At 43.5% G+C, this 12804-nt stretch overlaps 1 long non-coding RNA gene across 4 annotated transcripts in view; it reads left to right on the top strand.

Annotated features, from left to right (window-relative positions):
- LOC146080083 (uncharacterized) overlaps nt 1–12804 on the top strand; it is a 29014-nt gene that overhangs the window by 3613 nt on the left and 12597 nt on the right. For 2 of the 4 annotated variants that reach the window (XR_014474797.1, XR_014474798.1), the window contains exon 3: nt 8871–9055. This is a non-coding gene — a long non-coding RNA (uncharacterized LOC146080083). Of the gene's footprint in view, nt 1–196; nt 274–8815; nt 9056–12804 lie in introns of those variants that run through there. The other 2 variants (XR_014474794.1, XR_014474800.1) reach the window with 2 other exon arrangements.

The raw sequence follows: 12804 nt of genomic DNA, 5'->3' as shown, positions 1-12804 counted from the left end.
CCTCGGCCTTTCAAAAATAACTGAAAACCCGCTGGGGATGCTAAACGGACTGTTAGGGGCAAACTGGCAAAATAATATTGTTTGGTAATGAGAACGTACTGATTTAGTTTTTTTTATATATATATATATATACGACAGTTTAAAACATTTTTTTGACGAATCAGTGGATGTCACTGTGCTGTCAGCTACGCAGCCCCCCTGAGCCCGCACATACATAGTTCTGCTGCTGCTGCCTGCTGAATCTGTGGCAGACACGGCACTGCACTGCAGTGGGTGAGGAGAAGTATTTAGCGGGTTATTTATAATAGACTTATTTAAAATAGTTTTGGGCAATTTAATTATTAATTCAGCAAGAATGTGCTGTTTCAGCAAAATGGATCAATCTAGTTATTTTACCCTTCATACGAAGGGAGCAAATTTGGCACACCTTGCGGATATTTTTGCACAGCCACAAGTCCAGCGTTACTGTTAAGTCTGTGTACACACTAGTACAATCTGCATAAGATCCAGATGAGATTTTGACTATATAGTCAAAATCTTATCTGGATCTCATGCAGATTGTATGGTTTTTATCCCAAGCGATCCAGATGCGTTCAAGATGCGCGCTCCCATATCTCAGCCAGAAAGTCTTGGCTGCCCTGTCTATAAAGTGCAGATCTGCACTATATAGTCTAAATTGAATGCAGATAGTGTAAATTGTATGCAGATAGTCTAAATTGTAATCGCATCTGGATCTTATGCAGATTGTACTAGTGTGTACTGTAATATACAGGGGTCTAGCTACTAAAGTCTTGGAAAAAGATAAATTGAGCTCTTTGTTACAGGCAGTTTGAAACATGACAATTAGGAGCTGGAGTGTACTTTATCTCTCTCCAATGCTTTTTAGAATATAGGGGCAGATGTTTTATAGCTGCAAGCATCATTCTTATTACACTTTATAAGGTGCCTCAAGTTGTTTGCCATGCATGTAGCACACATTAGAGCCGGGGTAGCCAACTCCAGTCCTCGAGAGCTACGAACAGTTCACATTTTCCAGACAACCTAGATGCCGCACAAGTGCACTTGTTACTCACTGACACATTTTAAAGATCCACAGGTGGAGCTAATTATTTTACTTGTAATTCTGTGAGGAGACATGGAAAACATTAACTGTTGGTAGCTACCCCAGCATTTGAGCAATACAAGGTACACAGAACTAAACCTAACCGTAACAAACCTAAACAATTCACAGCACCATTCTCCATATACAATCAGGGCTGTAAGCACTGCAGGGGGGTATGTGTTAAAACCGGACCAGGACAAAAACCCCAGACCGGACACCAAAATCTGCTGTCTGGAGCTTGTAGCGTCCTGTCCGGGGGGCTGCCCGTGACACCTGTCACCAGGTAGAAGAGGAGGGGGAGAATAAAGCCTCCCTGTATGGTCCGAGCATGTAGCAAATACCGGATGGTCCGGACCACACGGGGAGGCTGCAATCTCCCCTTCCCCATGTCCCTGATGATAGCTATCACAGGGAACCCCCCAGACAAGTCACCACCCGGACCGGACACTACAAGCCCCAGACTGCAGATTTTGACGTCCGTCCGGGGTTTAGTCCGGGTCCGGTTTTTACATAGTCCCACTGCATGGTGTTTGACTCAAATACAATAGGCTATGGCAGGGGTTCCCAATCTTTTTTGAATCACGGCACCCTAGAGCATCAGAATTTTTTCGCGGCTCCCCTACGCCAAAAAAATTATAATTAGATTGTGTTTATATGCGATTCTTAGTGTCAGTTATGTGGTAAAGGGCAGGATTTGCTTCTGATTGTACACATTTTATGATAGTCAGCCACCAGCACTGGTTTTGCTCAAAAATAACTAACCATTAATAATTTGGGTTGGTCCTGGACCACCAACCCAGGGCACCCCTGTATGTGTCCTGAGGCACCCCTGGGAGCCACGGCACACAGTTTGGGAACCGCTGGGCTATGGGTTTGAATGCTGGGTAAGGCAGTATGCTGAAATGTGTTATTTACTAAAGAGTATTGTAACCAGGGCTATTTTTCTGCAGGCTCCAGCAGGAACTGTGGCCCTTATTCTAGTTTACTCTTTCTGACAAAATATTTCTTAGATGGACAAAACCATGTGCACTGCAGGTAAGGCAGGTGTTACTTGTGCAGAGATAATTAGATTTGGGTGAGGCTTTTCACCTGCCCCACCTGCAGTGCACATGGTTTTGTCCATCTAAGAAATATTTTGTCAGAAAGAGTAAACTAGAATAAGGGCCACAGTTCCTGCTGGAGCCTGCAGAAAAATAGCCCTGATTGTAACTGAATAAAAAAGATGACACAATTGTTGTATAAAGAAAACCTGTGTCTAAATCTTTTTCCTGCAGTGTTCTATAATACATATTGGGGGTTATTTTGGTTCACGCTTTCTAACAAATTCCTTCTTAGATGGACAAAACCATGTGCACTGCATGGGGGCAGATGTACAATGTGCAGAGTGCATTCAATCTATATTCCCTACCACATGTACACGCACACACAGACATTGTATGGTTAATTTTGTTAGGAGACAATTAGCCTACCAGTATATTTTTGGATTGTGGGAGGATACCGGGGTACACGGACGAAGCCCACGTAAGCTTATACAAACTCCGCTCCTTTAGAGCCATGGTGGGAATCGAACCCATGACCTCAGTGCTGTGAGGCAGTAATGCTAACCAGTACAACGTCCGTGGTACCCAATCTCTATTTATGATATTAACCATTTGAGTGCCAATGTTGCTGTGCGAGATCCGCAAAATATCCACTAAAACAAAATGCAAGCGCCGCTTACAGCAACTGTTATATTTTTGGGTGCAATATTTAACTAAACTTCAATTAATTGACTTAGCTGTCTTTGTATTTCTTTATACTAAAAGAACAGTCGCTGTGAGCGATACTGACATTTTTTGTGGATATTTTGAGGATTGCGCATCGCAATGTTGGCACTGAAAGGGTTAATATTTTACACATGTTCAAAAATGTTATCTATATGCCTGAAAGTAACCATTGCTCCACAAAAAGGGTTTATATACTAAATTAGTGATATAAAACAAATACACATTTTTCGTTTGCTGCTCTTGCACGGTAACATAAATGCAAATACTTGGTACTGTTTCCTGCTTGTTACTACCAGAAATTCAATAAAATGAGTCAACTGAGTTTTCAGTTCCTTGAGCACCAAAAAAAAAAAGTCTGTGCATCTTTATGACATTGTTAGGAAACCAGCTTGGTTCGCCAAAGACCTAAATATTATTTATTTTAGTTTTGTTTTTATTATGCTTACATACAAAATGTACAGTGTAATACCCCTTTCAGACCACCAAATCAGCAATTAGCACAGATATTCAGATCTGCGATCTGAAAGCGCCACAGCCATGTTTCCCAGGTCAAGAAACCCAGCCTTTCAACCCTGGTCAGCTGTGCTGTGTGAAAAGGTAACCCGGGTCCAGCGACCTAGGTCCTTTTCACACTATGGAGGAGGCAGCGCTTGGAGACAGCATCAGCTCCAAGTGCTGCCTCCTCCCCCGACAATGTGTCGCTGCTCTGCCCCACCCCTGACTAATGTCAGTGACCTGGCAATGACCCGGTATCTGCATGAGCTTTCAGACTGCAAATTCTGTGTCCCAATCCCAGGAACGGGGTATGACCAAACACTGTATGGCAAGTGGAAAGCAGTGATGCAATCCATGTATAGAATATAGTAAATATAAACAATAAGGGGTACAGTAGTTTCAATTAGGAGCAATCTTAATTAATACCATCAAATTCTAGACTCAAATGAATTTATTTTCATTATAGCAATTGTCCTGTGGAGTTGACTTTAGATAGTGTGGCGAGCGGATGCGGAATACATGTTAAGTAATTTGCGTCCCCTTGAGGGGCTCGCTGCGTTCGCCACGCTTCGGGCTCGAGCGCAGTGAGCCCGCGAGGGGCGATGGTACGTGTCCTCCGACCTTTTCACCCTAATGGGTGCTTACAATGTTAAATTCACCCCCACTATCAACGCCAACCCAAAGCGTAGCGAGCCCGCGAGGGCCAGCGGTACGCGTCCTCCGACCTTTTCATACCCCCACTATCCACGTCGGCGTGGAGTTTATTTTATATAGTGTGGCGAGCGCAGAGAGCCACCGAGACCGAAGCGTGGTGAGCGGACGCGTATTACTTTACATGTATTCCGCGGGGCTCGCTGCACTCCCATGCTTCGGGCTTGCTGCGCTCGCCACACTATCTAAAATCGGTACTTGTTTCCTAGCACGGCCACAATCTTTGGGATCGTGTACCTTTAAGTTAAGGTACACGATCCCCGCGATGGACCCGATTTCCTTTGAAATCAGGTCCATTTTGCCGGCAAAGGAAAAATCGGGGGCATCGCGTCAGTCGGGACCATTAACATTGGTCCCGACGCGATGCCCCCGATTTTGCCATAGGCTTCAATGTTAAAATATTTTTTAACATTGAAATCGGGTGCATCGCGTCGGTCTTGTGCCATTATAATGGCACAAGATGAGATGGACTTGATTAAGTCCATCTCACATAGGAAAAAATGTGAAATGGGCCAATATGACCCATTTCACATTATATATGGCCCCGTCGTCACCCCACGATAGACGCCAACCCGAAGCGTGGCGAGCGGCGGCGGTGCGCGTCCTCCGACCTTTTCATTCCCCTACTATCCACGTCGGCGTGGAGTTGAGAATATATAGTGTGGCGAGCGCACGCGTATACCTGTGAAGTTATACGCGTCCCCTCGCGGGGCTCGCCACACTATATATTCTCAACTCCACGCCGACGTGGATAGTAGGGGAATGAAAAGGTCGGCGAGCCACCGAGCCCGAATCGTGGCGAGCGGCCGCAGATGACTTAAAATGTTTCCCTCGCCACGCTTTGGGCACGGTGGCTCGCTGCGCTCGCCACGCTATATAAAATCAACTCTATGCCCACTTGGATAGTGGGGAAATGAACAGGACCTTGTTAACATTGAATCCTATGGAAAATCGCGTTGAATCGCATCTGATTGTATGCCTTAAGGTAAGGCATACAATCACAAAATCGGGCGCCCAGATACTACATAAGGCTCACAGTAGCCGTTAGAAGTCCGTGATACACGGACGTCAATCTTAGCACCCGACTAGCGGCACTGATATAGCCGATTTATCAGAGCGGTGCACAGCAGCCGTTAGAAGTCCTCAATACATGAACAATAATGGAAATGTATTTGCGGCACTTATACATAGCCGCTTCATGGGCTGCTATAGCGGTATAGGACTGCATATATTGAATGGTTAAGTTAATGAGCAGTGAAAACGGTTATAGAGGGTGGCACCTTGAAAAATTAACCTGTTATCTGATACAGCTCAGTAGCCATTTATCGGGATAGACACTCTGCAGCATAACTGACTTAAATAATCACATCATGCCTGCAACTGCACTATTTCAGTGGGGTATTAAGACACAAGAAAAGGTCAACATTAGTTTTCCAGATTTAATAAATCCATCCAAGTGGACTCTGGTTGGCAACATTTAAGTGTGCTGATGGCATCGGAAATGAAGCGAGGCACCTGGATCAGGTGAGAGGGTTGGTATGTGAGAGTATTGGTATATGTGCTTAGGGGTGCTACCAGAAAAGTGAAAAACTGATGTCGATATTTTTATGTGGACCTTTGCTGTGTTGATGGTTTGCTAACGTCAACCTTTTTTCAGTGTCGACCTTTTGGGTGCGGGCTAAACATTGTCAACTTCATATACCACACATGTAGAAAAAGAAGTCTCTTTTTTGGGGGCACACTTTAAACAAATAGCATATGTGTCAAAGGTATACTGTAGATTCATTGGATAATTAATGGTTTAAAACTTAACTTTTAATTAGATTCAAATTGTAAGATAAAGTATTTTCAGAACATGAGATACATTGAAAGACACCCAGCACGTACAAACACAAATTTAAAAGGCAAAATCTCCTGCCTTAAAAGCGGGGATACTCCACTACACCCCTGAATAGAATCCCTAAATTGAGGATATCACAGCAAAGCAGAATGGTTGTATGATCTCAGAGGTAACAAAATTCAATTGTGACTAAACTCAGACTTTAGAGAAAATATCAATAGTATTCACAGATAATTCCCGAGTTCAGTTCATCAAAAATAACCAATTAATAATTGATTTTTGGCAGTTTAGAATAACTGTTTATTCGCGAAACTGAACTCAGACGTAAGAGAAAAAAGAAATTAAAACTTCATATACCTAATATATATAACTTCATATACCACACCTGTCTCTGGGATATCTCATATTGAAAAAAATCCACTGGTTATTTCCTTTGAGATGTGTGTTTCATTTAGCCCTTCATTTACTTTACTTTTCTTGTAGAACAATAATTGCTTTAGAAGTAGCACATTCCAAGCATTCTATAAAATTGTCCTATTGTTGCTGTAATAGCTTTTAGCACAGGAAACGGTACATCTGCTAGTAAAGAGACTGCAGGGACTCTCTTATGAATCACCAAATCCAATTGCCAAAACTAATTAATTCAAGGCCAAACATGACATACAAGTTTAATAAGTGTAGCAATGTGATGTGTTTGGGATTGGGTGGAGAAAGCCTCTACAATGGCAACACAGTACTGTACATGAAACTTTTACTTAAACTTTAGCAACAAAGTCATTCCCAAGAGTTTAATAATTACAATGGAGTTTGTAGGTCTGAGGATACAACACAGAAGACCAAACATCATTCAGAGCTCACTTTAATGTGCATTGTTGTTATAGTTTTTAACAAATTACATGTATTTATATATTTCAATATAAAAGGCAATATATTACAAGAATTCCAAAGCTGCTCTCTTGCTTGGGATATATGGTAAAGCATGTGATAAAACATATACAATCTTATATAAATAATGTTTGCATGTCATGCAAAAGCTGTTGATCATATTTATTATACTTATCTGACCGCAGTGGTTATCACTAAATTACATATTATAGCTATTTATGGAGTCTAACACAGCAGGTATTAGAGATACAGGAGCAGATGTATTAAGCCTGGTAAAGTGATAAAGTGGAAGGTGATAATGCATTAGCTAATCACCTCCAAACTGTCATTTTTCAAACACAGCTGATTGGATATTGCATTACCCCCTTCCGCTTTAACTTTTACACTTTACCAGGCTTAATACATAAGCAGGGCAGTGGGTAGCAGGGGGGACTCCCAACTGCCCCCCCCACACCGCAGGACACAGGCAGCCCCAGACGGGACCCAGGACCGACCCAAAAAATGGGACAGTGGCGCAAAAATCAGGACAGTTGTGAGGTATGTGTTTGTCGTGCCACTATGTATCCAGGTGCCAAATGCACAGGTAATTTACTACAAGTAATTGTATCCCCGGCGGCTATCCGGTAAACCCAGATAAGCCAGCGCGAGGCACAGTTTATCACGGATTTTGTATCACCTACCTCAAGAAGGCAAAACAAAAACACCCCGAAAGCAGACCTGGTTTAGTTTGAAATTGGGTCTGCGGCCTGAAAACAAAGGTTTCACTAATCTTGTGTGTTTTTGTGGGAATTTTTTTTTTTAACATGCAATCTAATAGAATAGTCTGTAAAAGAAAAAGTATTGTTAGGTCATCAAAATTTTTTAATTTTTACACATTTTATGATTGCTAATTGGATAACCCCAAAATCTGTCAGTGACAAACATTAACCCGCATGTACTCTACAATCTGGGCCTGATTCAGACCTGATCATTGGGCTGTGAATCTTTGGAACCCAGCAGTCAGGTTAACGCCTCCCCACTCCTGTGCATGGCTGTGAATACGTTCGCAGCCATGCACACAGGGTGAAAACCATTAGTTCTCTGCACCGTGCGGATATGGAGGCCACGGCTGGGTCCAACTGCGTTTTATGTGGAACGCCCAGAAAACACTGGGGTGCCTCCTACATACAATTTCTGGCTGTCAATCAGCTTCCAAACAGCCATCGCTGGCTTCATTCGCAAGAGGACCCCGCACTTTCGATAATCGGCAGGGTTGCAAATTTGCAAATAGGCTCTTAATCATGCCCTCTGTGGGGACATACAGTATACTTACTTATTTTTCCATCTGCCAATACTCTGACCTATTATACATTATTTTACTCACAGTGGAACCACATTATTACAGGAACGCTAAACATTAACTTATCATAAACACTTTTTAAAAAATCTAAAGCCAAGAAAAACATTTATTTTCCACTGCAATCTTTGATAGGATCTAACAACAATGGGCCTAATTTAGACTAGATTGCAAAAGCAAATGTTTTTCTCTAATGGGCAAAACGATGTTGAACTGCAGGGTATGGGTTGTTACTGCGACACCATTAAGTTCCATATACATTGGGTCGACTGCTGAAGGCCACATGGCCTAAAAAAGGATAACATGCCTAAGGTCGACAGGGTCAAAAGGTTGACACAAGCATTAGGTCGACATTGAAAAGGTCGACTTAGGTTTCTCTAATTTTTTGTCCCACGTGTTGACACAGTTTATTTGTTCCACATGCAGTGCACATGGTTTTGTCCAGTCTGCATTAGGTCCAATATCAGAACAGATGAACAAAAATATTCTCCTTCATGGCACTACACATAGCTGAATGTCAGGTCACTTATTCATTTACTTTTTAAATATTATTTGGCGTAGCTTTTGCATACAATGTGTAATCTGTATTGAACAAACTTATTGGCCTATAATTAAAGAGCATTCTCTAATTGTTGTTTTTATGCAAAAACATAAATTCTCTGTTATTCATCAATTCACAGATCTTCCGTTGATGAAGTTTTGCTCAAATCCTATTGTCTCTTCATGTAATCCCAGACAGACTCGATGATGTCAGTTGAGATCAGGGCTCTGAGGGGGCCATATCATTACTTCCAGGAGTCCTTGTTCTTCCATATACTGAAGATAGTTCTTAATGACATTGTCTGTATGTTTGGTGTCATTGGCCAGCTGCAGAATAATTTTGGAGACAATCAGACATCTCCCTGATGGTATGCATGCAGGTATTTATCCAACATACAATTTATCTAAAAGTTTTGCACCGTACTATGTGTGTGCATGTGTATATACAGTAGATGAATTTCTAGATCCAGACATAAATATGTCTTTACTTCAATGATAGCGAGCATCATTTATGGGCTGTGAAAGTTTGCAAAACAGAATGATCCAATATTCTGATCGATAGTGCAAAACATTGGGATGCATACATTTCTATAATAAATACAGTCTGTGTTAATCTGATCAGTGTACAACACTGAACAAATGATAATGGACAAATTAAATAATACTTGCGGTCAGCTAACCTCTAATTCTCCAAACACAGCCTCCACGCATACTTGCCTATTCTCCCAGAATTGTAGGCAGGCTCTGAAAAATCAGAGGTGTCCCCCGGAAGAGTGGGCAGGTCTTTCAACTATGCACGATAAGCTTAAATTCCCCACTTATGTTTCAGTAAACCCCTTACGCCGTCATCAAAAGTGGGCAGTCTGATGATGTTATTTGCACAGAATCACATTGTGGCCATGGTGATGTGATCATACAGTTTTGCCCCGTCCCTCCCCTATTTCACATCAGCCATCCAACCTCACTCCCTCATGCCACACCACGCCCCCTGCTGTGCAGACCTGGCTGTCCCGTCTCGGAGGAGCTAGCCAGAATGTCGGCAAGTATGCAAGCACAGCAGTCAGCTGACACTGTATTCCAGTCACTGCTGGTCTGGGTGATAAAGGCAAGCTTAGGTATAATGCAGATGCATTGAATGTTGCTTCATAGAGCTGCATACTTCAGTTACTACTGCTCTCAGTAGTTTTGTCCTTAGTCAGTTATCTTGCTCGATGGGTTTAGACCAGCATGCCAGCATTACAAGAGTATCCAGCTTGCTGGGTTCAGCTCAGCACACCAAGTGAATCTAGCTTGCATGTTTTAGCTTGATATCTATATCACTGGTGTCAGGGGCCGCGGCGTGTCTCTCCGGGGTCGCACGTCCCGGCTGTTGCCCGGCAACCAGGACGCTGCAGTGCTGCCGAGTGTAGGGGGCCCGGCTCCCGGCCACGCAGCCGCTGGGCAGCCTGGGAGCCGCCGGGTGCCTAGCAACGGGGACGCCAGGCTCAGATGGCGTTCTCCGTTGCTAGGTAAATAATTAACAGACAGGAGGGGAGACAGGGACGTGCAGCAGGGCAGCTGCACGTCATGTCCATAATTACCATGCCTTAGCAGCCATTGGCCAGCCTGGGAATAAAAAACCCTTTCTGGGTTCAGATCCCTGCTGGTGATAGTTTCTCCTTCCTGGACTTCCAGTTCCTTGTGCAACACTCCATTGTGCCTGCTGAGAACCGGTCTGGTTGCTCAGTCTCCTGTCTACTAACAGGCATACCTGTTCTGTGTCCGTTCATGTCTTGTTTTGTCTAACTATTTCGTGGTGTATATTGTGTGGTGTATATTGTGTGGTGTTTAGTTTCTTGAACCTGGGGCGCTCTTGATAATACACACCCAGGTCAGTCCTCTCCCCACCACTACCCAGCTATTCTCAGACCCCCACACTATACCTTTACCTAGCCTTACCTCTGCCTATGTAATCCTTTGCCTCAGTTCCCTACTACCCTATATCCTCTATCTGTGCTGTCCTACATCCTCTATCGACAGTTGCCCCGGCCATTTGGAAGTAAGCTCACACTGGCATCTGTGGCATAAGTCCAGGTGGCATCCCAGTACCGGTAGGCAAAATAAGCCTTAAGGGAAAGTGGCTATTATAGGCTTACTTGTAGGTGTACTAGGGTGGCTGTCCAGAAGATTTGCCATCTGAACAATCCTGCATCGTGACGTCCGCCATTCAAGCCAGCTACACCGTGTCTCTTCAGGTACTTCCCTTCAGCTCGTAACAACTGGTTCCATCCTTATACTGTAACAACTGGTTCCATCCTTATACTGTCTTTACCAGTTCTAGTACATGACCCTGTGTACTTGGTTCCTGTTTGCTATCTGGTACCACTCTAGTTCCTACCAGCTTAGTCACATGAGATATTCTGGTATCAGTTCTGAGAAACCCAGACAGAGAGCTGCAACCTGCAAGTCAGGTGCAGCTAAATCCAAACTTTTTTGCAGTACCTGGTGAAAACAGCTAGTCTGCTAGACTTTGTGCCTCTGTCCTGGGTTCCCACCAACTATTAGATTCTAGCCAGTCCTCTAGCTTCTGCTCATGCGCAGGAACACCCTTAAGCCTCTTAGCTTTCAACACCAAGTTTCTACCATTGGTTCACTAGAGTAACAGCCAGGAACACAAAGGACCATGACCTGACACATTGCACCAGAGAGAGAACCTGGTACATGGCTTATTGTGGTCATTGGACTTGCATATATCTGAAGAACTGTAATACATAAAGTGCCATTTGTTTGGGGCAGGCTACAACTTGTTATATGTTAATTATGTATCCTTCATGGGCTGGCAAAACTCGCTAATTCTGAAAAAAAAAATGCATTTGCTACTGATTATCCAAGATCTTAACATCAGATGGCTAATATTACCATGGAGGGGACAAGGCGAGGTATACTCTTTCCAGTGGCATTGTCAGGGGGCTGGCGAGAGAAAATAATCTACATCTAATTAGAAAAAAAAACAATGATTAAAATGTATAGATATTATGGGCTCATCTATCTCCAGATTTAAAAAGTCACCGATCAGACATCTTATGAACACAGCCAGAGTAGTCATCCCCTGGAAATCCACTTCCCCTGCTTCCAGCTCTCAGTGGTTCAAGAAGATTGATTTATACATGAGGAGGAATTGACTGGATCATTTCTATAGAGTATGATATAACTGATTGAGATGTTCCTCTGGATCCAACTCCTCACCACCACTGCCAATTCCATCCATGTTACCATTACTTCTATAGTTTCAGCATATGATATGACAATTCCACCCCCTTCACCTAAAGCTGGGAACCACTTCCCCTTCTCCTTCTTTCCCTACTTATCTATCCAAGTTTACTACAGATTTATCCATAAGCCTAGTTTTATTCTATTGTCTTCCGCCTTCACCCCTCTTTTCTCATTTTCTTTTTCTATTCTCTTTATCATTATGTTTTCATGTTCTCAAGTTTTTGGTTTTCTCTTAGATACTAAGTATGGGCCATGGGGATGCCCAGCACTTTATGGGCCACATTGAAAAAACACTGGGCATTCCCATGAGTACGTGGGCAGTCCGATGCCTGCCGGGGGGTGGACGGCTGATGTTACATGATGTCAGCCGCCCACCCTGTCTTCATCCTGGCACCCAAGATGGTCAGCGAATGATTTCTCTGGCAAAGGCGGCATGCGAGGGGTTGTGCTTCCGTTACACATCCCCTCACATAGTTGTGAGTTAAAATGGCAGTTTGGGGGTGGGTATTCGGTGGGGCGGCCTTTCTGACACTCGGTAAGCTGCGATATTCACAGCTTAACAAGCTAACCAGAATCAGGCCCATTGTCCAATATGCTCTTTAGTCCTTTCATGCGATCTCCACAACCACTACTTTTTGTTTCTTTGATGGACCCGTTTTCATTTTTCTTATATTGATGATGATGATGATGATAATAATGTACTACTGTGATATCTACAGATTGCATAACAAGTGTCAGCACCGGGGTTCCTTGTGTTCCCGGCTGTGACCGTGGTGGACCAGTGGAGGGCGCTGGGTAGCAGGACGAAGGAGGTTTGAAGTAGTCGGAACTCATGCACGGAGGATGGAGGAAGACGACCTACAGGGGACACAGAGGA

Source organism: Crinia signifera, chromosome 1, assembly GCF_055691185.1.
Source record: "Crinia signifera chromosome 1, ASM5569118v1, whole genome shotgun sequence".
Classification (NCBI taxonomy): domain Eukaryota; kingdom Metazoa; phylum Chordata; class Amphibia; order Anura; family Myobatrachidae; genus Crinia; species Crinia signifera.
The sequence above is the reverse complement of the archived record's forward strand: the minus strand, read 5'-3'. Positions and strand labels throughout refer to the sequence as shown.